The sequence below is a fragment of the Aquarana catesbeiana genome, linkage group LG04 (assembly GCF_042186555.1).
Source record: "Aquarana catesbeiana isolate 2022-GZ linkage group LG04, ASM4218655v1, whole genome shotgun sequence".
NCBI classification, from domain to species: domain Eukaryota; kingdom Metazoa; phylum Chordata; class Amphibia; order Anura; family Ranidae; genus Aquarana; species Aquarana catesbeiana.
Genome location: NC_133327.1, coordinates 626,530,594 through 626,540,288, shown reverse-complemented (window position 1 = coordinate 626,540,288; position 9,695 = coordinate 626,530,594).

Below are 9,695 nucleotides of genomic sequence, written 5' to 3'. Positions count from 1 at the left end.
TTTTCTTTTTTGCGTTTTAAACCAAAAAAGACCACCAGTTTTGAAGAAAAACTTTCTGCTATAAAACATATCTAAAACAAATATATAAAAAAACGAATTTATTAATCAGTTTAGTCCAAAATGTATTCTTCTACATATTTTTATTAAAAAAATGCCAATAAGCGTATAATGATTGGTTTGCGCAAAAGTTATAGCGTCTACAAAATAGGGGATAAATTTATGGCATCTATATTTATTTATTTATTACTAGTGGCGGCAATCAGAGATTTTTAGCAGGACTGCAACATTGCAGCGGAAAGATCGGACACCAACTAATATTCTTAACACTTTTTTTGGGAACCAGTGACATTATTTCAGTGATATGTGCTAAAATTATTCACTGACATTGTACTAATCACACTGGCAGGGAAGGGGTTAACATCAGGGGTGATCAAGGGGTTAACTTTGTTCCCTGTTTGTGATTACTAACTGTATGGGGCACTGTGTAACTGGGGAAATACACAGATATGTCTTCCTACTTAGCAGGAAGACAGATCTCAGTGTCATCCCCTGACAGAACAGGGATCTGCCTTAATTACTTCGGGAGATCCCCATTCTGTCTCTGTGGGGGGGAACAAACACGGGCAAGTCTGCTGGATATCAAGTCCGCCTGACCTACGGATTGGCTCCCTCACTGGCTAATCGGAGTGCACACGAGCGTACCCAGGAAAGCTAGTGCGCGAATCGCCGTACTGGTAGGCGATTTGCACAGCCGAGCCACCTTGCCGCAGTGCATCTGTGGTGGGTGGTCGGCAAGTGGTTAAGTTGCATTAAAGTGAAACTGAACTCAAAAAGTGAAGATTTGCTATGTCATAGGAAACATCTAAAAAAATAGCAGTGCTCTTCTTGTGCATTCTGTTCTGTAGTCTCATAGCTGTGTATCTGCAGTGTGAGATCCAAGGCACTACTGCCTCAGACTGGTAGGCTCAAGAGACTTGGAGTGAGATCTGGTGATGTCACTACTGTGTGGCTCATTGTTCTCCTTGCTGAAGAGGAAGCTGTACCTGAGTAGGAGCTGCAGTATAATGATCTCCTTGCTTATGCTTCATCCATTCTGTGGATCTGTGCTTCCTCTACCTCTCCTCCAGCTCCTTGAAGATTACCTCACCAGTCATTAGATCATCAGTCATCAGGGGGCAGAAAGAAAATCCCTGCAACTCTACCAAGGTGGGCACCTTTACACAGAGACAAAGGCTTTGTTTACACACATGGGTAGAAGGCAGTAAAACCAGGTGGTTAAGTCACAGTTATAGTGCCCCCCAACTGCTTGCCTGAACCTGGGCATGCAGCTGCTAAGAGATGTACACATGCCCTGGCAAACATTAAATAGTATGTCACATTTGGTGGACAAAACCAGTGCGGAACATAACCAATGCAAGTCTGTTGGGTCACACCACAGCCTCCCTGTAACTACAAGCAGTACAGCATTTACAGGGTAACATAACGTCCCTCCAAGCCTGTCAAATGCCCTCTGAAGAGTGATCCAATGTGGATCCCCTCTATGCATCCAAAGTCTTCCTTGATGCAGTAGTATTGAGCTCAGTTGAGAGCTCTCTCCTGTGATGGTGAAGGTGAACAGCGAGGCAACCCTTAGCAAACGTTCTTAGCATAATCCTAGGAGCTTTCTCAGTCAGGCTTCATGAGGTACGTAATTACATCTGTAGCAAGGGCATTTTGCCACTTTGGTCAAAACTGTTCTCCTTGTGCCTGCCTGGGTTTCCTCTGGGTACTCCATATTCCTCCCACAGTTCAAAGACATGTTGGTAGGTCGATTGGCACCTCTCTAAATTGGCCCTAGTACTGTGTTTTCCGGAAAATAAGACCTACCCTGAAAATAAGACCTAGCGTTATTTTCCAGGAGGGCTGCAATATAAGCCCTACTCCGAAAAAAAGCCCTAGTTTGAAGTGCTTGTGTGCTTTTCGGGGAAACACAGTATAATCCTCTGTTACGGTGGTGGGCAGTGTGCTATGTGTGTGTCTCTGATCTCCTGGCTGTCATCAGGGGATCTCGGCTCCCCCCCTGCAGTGTTCAGAGCAGAAAACACAGCTTGGGGCTGGCCATGAAAGTGCCGGGTGTCGGCAGGGGATCTCAGCCCCCCTCCCTGCAAAGTTCAAAGCAGAGAAGACGGCTTGGGGCAGACGATGGAAGCACCGGGTGTCGGCAGGGGATCTCTGGCCCCCCTCCCTGCAATGTTCAGAGCAAAGAAGATGGCTTGGGGCAGGTGATGGAAGTGCCAGGTGTCGGCGGGGGATATCGCCCCCCTCCCTGCAGTGTTCAGAGAAGAGAAGATGGCTTGGGGCAGGCGATGGAAGCGCCGAGCGGCGATACACGGTAAAGGTGTTTGCACAGTTATATTGCAGCAGCACCTTTTGCATTATATGATCCTTATACTGGTATGTTCATACTGGGGATTCCTGCATGGCAAGCCCTGCCCTGAAAATAAGCCCTAGTGTGTTTTTGGTGTCCAAAATTAATGTAAGAGCCAGGCTTATTTTCAGGGAAACACGGCATGTGTATGTATGAATGTGAGTTACGGACTTTACATTGTAAGCTCCTTGAGGGCAGGGACTGATATGAATGTATATAGGAAGGGCAAATGTTTCCCATGAATCTCCTAAAGTCAAGAGGGTTCATGGGAGATGGGGATTTTTAAAGTGCCCAGATACTGATAATTATTCAAACAAAAAACTAATCTAAAATCAATGCATTTTATTTATACAAAACTTTAAAATGTTTGCTAATATTTTTTTGTTTTAATAATATCATCTCCCATCTCCCATGAACCCCCTTGATTTTAGGAGATTCGTGGGAAACATTTCCCCTTCCAATATGCACGTATAGGGGATTGTGCCAGACTTGTATCTACAAGTACCTCTACCTAACATTCTAAAGTGAATGTATAATACATATGTAAAGCGCTGCTTACATTGACGGCGGGGGGCTATATAAGTACCTAAAATAAATAAAATAAAGGTGCACATTTTGTTTTTATCTACAGAAATACCTTACCTGCATAGGTAGCTTTTTTGGTAAAGGTGTACTAATGCCTTTAAAGTCACAAGAAACCTGGAGGCTTTTAATAATTCTACTTTTGCATAAGGATCTATTACGTTAACTTGCCATTTCTTTTGATGAATGATATTATAGAAGTCTGGACCATCTGTATTGTTTTTAATCAATTACATCAGCAGATGGCAGCAAAAGACTATTTGTGCTCCACTGGAGTTTTTTTGATCAAAGTAAATTAAAGTTGAACTTCAATCATAGTAGAAAAATATTTAAAACCTCACTCTCCAACCCCCCTATAATCATTAAAAAGAATTTTGCACTTACATGGCTCTTTTTCTTAAGTTTTATTCCCTGTGATATCATCACAGGGTTCTCTTCCAGATCTCTGCAGCAAAGTCTGCAAGGTGCCCAACAAGTCTTCCTAAACACATACTATAGGTATGTCCTGTCGGGAATGGAACCTTCTTGTCTCCATTGTGTGTGTTTGTTTGGAAAGATAAGCATGTGAGTTGAAAATTCAGGAATTAAAACACATTGCATTTGAATGCGTTGCTATTGACTACAATACCAAAACACATAAAAGATGCAGCAAGCATAAGTTTTCAAAAACACAATGCACTGCAATGTGAAGAGTTTCATGCATGTAGGAGCCACCGGTCCATGGCACAGGGCCTTGAAGAAACGGCACGGGCGGCCATTCCTTCAGAGCGCATGTGCTGATGACGTCATCGGCGAAGTATATAGTAATTATCTCCTAAACGGTGCAAGTTTAGGAAATATTTACAGTACCAACAGGTAAGCCGTATTATAGGCTTACCTGTAGGTACAGCCCCGGAAGATTTTACTCCCTTCCTGACCAGAGCACTTTTTACAATTTGCCACTGCGTCGCTTTAACTGACAATTGCGCTGTCGTGCGATGTTGCACCTAAACTAAATTTGCATCCTTTTTTTCCCATTAATAGAGCTTTCTTTTGGTGGTATTGGATCACCTCTGCCTTTTTTCTTTTTTGCGCTATAAACAAAAGAACAGCGTCAATTTTGAAAAAAACACAATATCTTTTACTTTTTGCTATAACAAATATCCCACATTTAAAAAAAAAAAATGTTTTCCTTAGTTTAAGCCGGTATGTATTCTTCGACATATTTTTGGTAAAAAAAAAAAAAAAAACGCAATAAGCGTATATTGATTGGTTTGCACAAAAGTTATAGCGTCTACAAAATAGGGGATAGATTTATGGCATTTTCATTATTATTATTTATTTTTCTACTAGTAATGGCAGCGATCTGCGATTTTTATTGGGACTGCGACATTGCGGCGGACAAATTGGACACTTTTGACACATTTTTGGGACCATTGACAATTATACAGCGATCAGTGCTATAAAAATGCACCAATTACTGTAAAAATGTCACTGGCAGGGAAGGGGTTAACACTAGGGGCGATCAAGGGGTTAACTGTGTTCCCCCTCTGTGATCTAACTGTAGGGGGGATGGGACTTGCTAGGGCAGTGGTTCTCAAAATGGGGGTCGGGACCCCTTCGGGGGTCAAATGATGATTTGCCAGGGGTCACCGTATCCTGAGCTGTTCCTGAAGCCCATGCTGCTCTCCCAGCCTTTTTGCGGCCGCCCAGCAGGGCTGTTCCTGGAGCCCGCAGCTACCCACTCAACCTCTTCGCAACAACCCATTCAGTTCACGGCATGGCTGGGGGCGCAGAGACTAGAGGTCACCTGGCTGGTGAGGAATGTGAAGTGGGAGGGGCTGGAAGAGACCCTATTTCCTGATTTTGGCATAGGTGTCACTGCTACGAGACACCACAAAGTGGGAGACACAGTGAGTAACATTACCTGTGATTATAGTTGCCATTAAAAGTCCCCACAGCAGTTCTCATCAGCAGATGTCCTTGATCAAGAGCACCTAAGTTGGCTGATCAGAACTCCCCCCAGCACTGCCACTGATCCCACCCCCCACCAGCACTGCCACTCATCCCAACTCTCCACCAGCACTGCCACTCATCCCACCCCCCACCAGCACTGCCACTCATCCCACCCCCCTCCAGCATTGCCACTCATCCCACCCTCTACCATCACTGCTATTCATCCCACCCCCCCACCACCGCCACTCATCCCACCCCCCACCAGCACCGCCACTCATCCCATCCCCCACTAGCACTGCCACTCATCCCATCCCCCCCCCCCACCAAGGAGTAAGAGAGGGAATAAAAATAGAGAATACATGGAAGGGAGAGGAAAAGAGGGGGAGGAACAGAGAAAAGGGGGGAGAAAGAATAAGAGAAAGAACAAGAAAGACAGCTAGAGGGAGGGATGGAGGGAAAAAAACAAGAAATGAGGATAGAGCGAGATAAAAAGAGAACAACGAGAAAGAGTGGTATATCCTAAAATGTACTATAAGGGGTTTTAATACTGTACGAGTGGAAGGGACTCAGGGAGCGCTAAATGTCTGTGGGTTAGGGGCACAAATCACTTGTCTTGCCTTGGGCGTTGACAACAAAGGCTACAAAAATTTTTTTTACTGTTGGGGTCCCCACAACTTGGGAAATTTTATCAAGGTGTCATGGCACTAGAAAGGTTGAGAACCACTGTGCTAGGATAAGAGAGAGATCGGTGTTCATACTTTGTATGAACGCACGATCAGTCTCTTCTCCCCTCACACACAGATCCTGTTTACACACACAGATCCCGGACGGGAGCCCGGCACTCGCATTGGCTCTGGGGGTGAGCAGCGGGCACGCGCTCGCCCCTAGTGGCCACAGGGTGAAGCGATAACGTCATTTCGCCTACCCGTGCCATTCGGCGTGCCGACCAGCCTAGCCGTGCGGTGGCTGGTCGGCAAGTGGTTAAACAAGAAGACTTTACTTCCTCTTTAAGGCTTGGGTTATACCCATGCGTGTGGCTGCAGAGAAATTCTCACATCTGCAACCACCCGCATTGAAAACGCACTGCTTTGAGAAACCGTGCGGGTCTGCCAGAATTTATAAAAAATGAGTAACTCACATGTAACAAGCAATATAACAGGCATGGATGGATCTTTCAATAAAATAAAAACACCAAGTGACGCGTCATCAACGCTCCTCCCAGAAGGTCGGTGTTTTGATTTGATCAGAAGATCCATCCATGCCTGTTATTGCTTGTTACATGTGAGTTACTCATTTTTAATACATTCTGGCAGTTACTGCTTGTTACATGTGAGTAATAAATTCTACATATGAAAATACTAAACTATGAGGATTTATCTTCTTACATAATGACACCACCAATTGGAGGAGAGGAAAGTGCAAAGTGACCCATTGAGAGGACGCTGTCAGATTCACATGGCCTTAAAGAGTGGCACTATTGATTGGAGGAGAGGAAAGGATATAGTGACCCACTGAGAGGAACCGGTTACATCTAAAACATTGTCAGACTTATAAGGTCTTATGAGTGAGGTGAGCTGCTAGCACACACGGCGTGGATTGTAGATGGTGTATGGGAGCGTGATCACACCACATAGGGAGTTTATTGTACCTGCAAAATTATCATCACTAGATTTTCAGTTCACAAACACATAGGGGGTTATTTACGAAAGGCAAATCCACTTTGCACTGCAAGTGCACTTGGAAGTGCAGTCGCTCTAAATCTAAGGGGTAGATCTGAAATGAGTGGAAGCTCTGCTGATTTTATCATCCAATCATGTGCAAGCTAAAATGCTGTTTTTTATGTTCCTTGCATGTCCCTTTCGGATCTACAGTGACTTTACTTCCAAGTACACTTGCACTGCAAAGTGGATTTTCCTTTAGTAAATAACCCCCATAATGTTGTTAAATGCAAATTACTGAAATGGACTCACACACTGTCACTTTATTGATGAAATTATATTTCTAATCATTTTACTTATTTATTTGCCTATTTGCACATTTTTGTACTTTTTGCAAAATTGGTGAATTGGATTCACTACCCAGTAGAGGTTTCTCAGTATTGTTTAATTTTGATTGATTGAGATATTACATTTTATTTTATTTATTTGTGTTATTTGCACATTAATTGATGATCCTTGTAGCACTGGTACGTGGAGCTTACTATCGAGTAGGGTTATCCTATAGAACTTTATTTGGTGAAATCAATTATTTGTGGAATATCCATTTCCTCCTATCAGTTTATTGAATTTCATTGAACATATTCAAGCAAGCGCCACATTACAGCTATAAATAAGTCCTCAAGATATCATGTCCTGTTCCGTTACCTTCCACGACTACCCCTCCTTTAGATCTGTGTTAGACATCTGTATACATAAATGCACTATTCACTACAAAAAGATAAATTCCCCAAGACTTTATGTTTAACGTCCAAATTACTGCATATTTTTAAACAATAATGCAAAGGAAAAACAATGCGATGAAAAAATGTGTATGAATGAAATTCTTGCAAATAAATGGTAGTCGTGTGCTAGGCTTCATGTCCTCCAGCACAAAGTCTCTTTAATATAGTGGTTAAAAAGAATTCTGGGCAATGGTATGTGGAGTGTATTAAAGGCAGCAGCTGTCACTGAGGGATATATCCTCCAACAATAGGTATATCTAAAATAGTAATAGTATGCAGTTTATCACTACCTGACTCCTAAATGCTACCGTGCAAATCAAATCCAGACAAAATGCTTTAAAAAACAAAATTTGTGAGTTATCTATAATGCACCTCGCCCTTTCCTAGGGATATTTGTTTAAATATAGCTACGTACATAAGTGAATTTCAGCTTGTTATAATTTCATAATAAGAGTGATATAGTGAAGTTCATAAAATTAAACTACTAATTAAACCTTGATATACTAGAAGATTCCGCCCTTTAAATTTTTTTTAAATACAAATGAAAAAGCATAAAAATCATAAGAGACAAAGCTACTGTATATCCAAATATTAATGTTCAATGTCCTCTATAGGGATGGGCCGAACACCCCCCCCCCCCCCAGTTCAATTTGCACCAGAACATGTGAACAGGCAAAAAGTTCTAGCGAACATGCAAACCCTATTAAAGTCCATGGGACACGAACATGAAAAATCAAAAGTGCTCATTTTAAAGGCGTATATGCAAGTTATTGCCATAAAAAGTGTATGGGGACCTGGGTACTGCCCCAGGGGACATGAATGAATGCAAAAAAATTTTTAAACAACAGTTTTTTCAAGAGTAGTGATTTTAATAATGCTTAAAGTGGAAAAATAAAAATTAAAGATTCCTTTAAATATCGTGCCGGGGGGGGTCCCCTTAGTCTGCCTGTAAAGTGTCACATCTGTGCGCTGTGTAGAACATAGATAAAAAAATCAAGGGAAAAAAATGGTGTGCGGTCCCCCCCCCCCCCCCCCCCACAGTCCATACCAGGCCCTTAGGGTCTGGTATGGATTTCAAGGGGAACTCCACGTTGAAATGAAAAATTGGCATGGGAGTCCCACACCAGGTCCTTAGCATGCAGCCCGGAAGACAGGATGGGGGGCGAGCGAGCGACCCCCCCTCCTGAACCATACCAGGCCACATGCCCTCAACATGGGGAGGGTGCTTTGGGGCCCCTGTGGACTTAGCCCCTTGAGCTATGATTGGCCAAAAGCACAGTGCTTTTGGCCAATCATGGCTCTCACAGCAGATGGCGCTGTGATTGGCCAAAGCATGTAGGTCAGGTGCATGCTTTGGCCAATCAGCAGCCGTCAATGCACTGCGATCTCGCAGTATATTATGGGAAGCTCCACGGCGCTTGAGTTTGTCGCCAATGCCCCATACAGTATGTTCGGTTCTTCTGCGAATAAACTTACGTTACGTTCGACTAGAACATCGGGACATCCCTGGTTCTCTATTGTGCTCCATGTGCAAATGTGCAACTTCTGTGCTGGAACTATAAAACACCTTCCACAAAGATATATACAGCTAATGAACAGTCTCTGGTGAAATTTCAGCATGCAAAGTGAGCATTTTCTTAAGAATAGTGCCACTCGTGCTCCCCCTCCAGGACCATCACAATTCATTGGCCCCTTATGGAATAAGAAGGTCATACTGCACTACAGGTGCCCTACAGGGGATGTTGTTCCATTTTTTCTCCTTACTCCTCCCAGCGGACCATATGATGTAAATCAAAAGAGGGAATCCTCAATAGTGTTATACCGTTTATAAAAGTATATAAGTATGTAAAATTACACTTAAAGGATAAAAAAAAACCACACTAACACTTTAAAAACCTTATGTCTGGGTTGCTCCTGCGTTCCTTGGACCACCATGACAAACCAGGAAGTGACTCAATTAGCAGAGGACATTGAACATTGATTTTTGGATATAGCTTTGTCTCTTATGATCTTTATGCTTTTTCATTGGAATTTTTTGAAATTTTGAAGAGAGGTCTCTTGTAGTACAGCAAGGTATTTTCATTTATTTAACTTCACTATATAACTCTCATTATGAAATTCTAATACAGTGTTTCTCAACCTTTTTCCAGTCGGGGCACCCTTAAAAAGTATTTTCAGTCTTGAGGCACCCCAGTCCAAGGCTTAGTTCACGTTACTGTGTGTCATTTTGGTGCAGTGCAATTTAAAAAAAAAAAAGGTCGGGATTTCCTTCCCAGAATTTTTGTGGTTAGGGAAGCCCATTGCAATGAATGGGCTGCACTACACACAGCA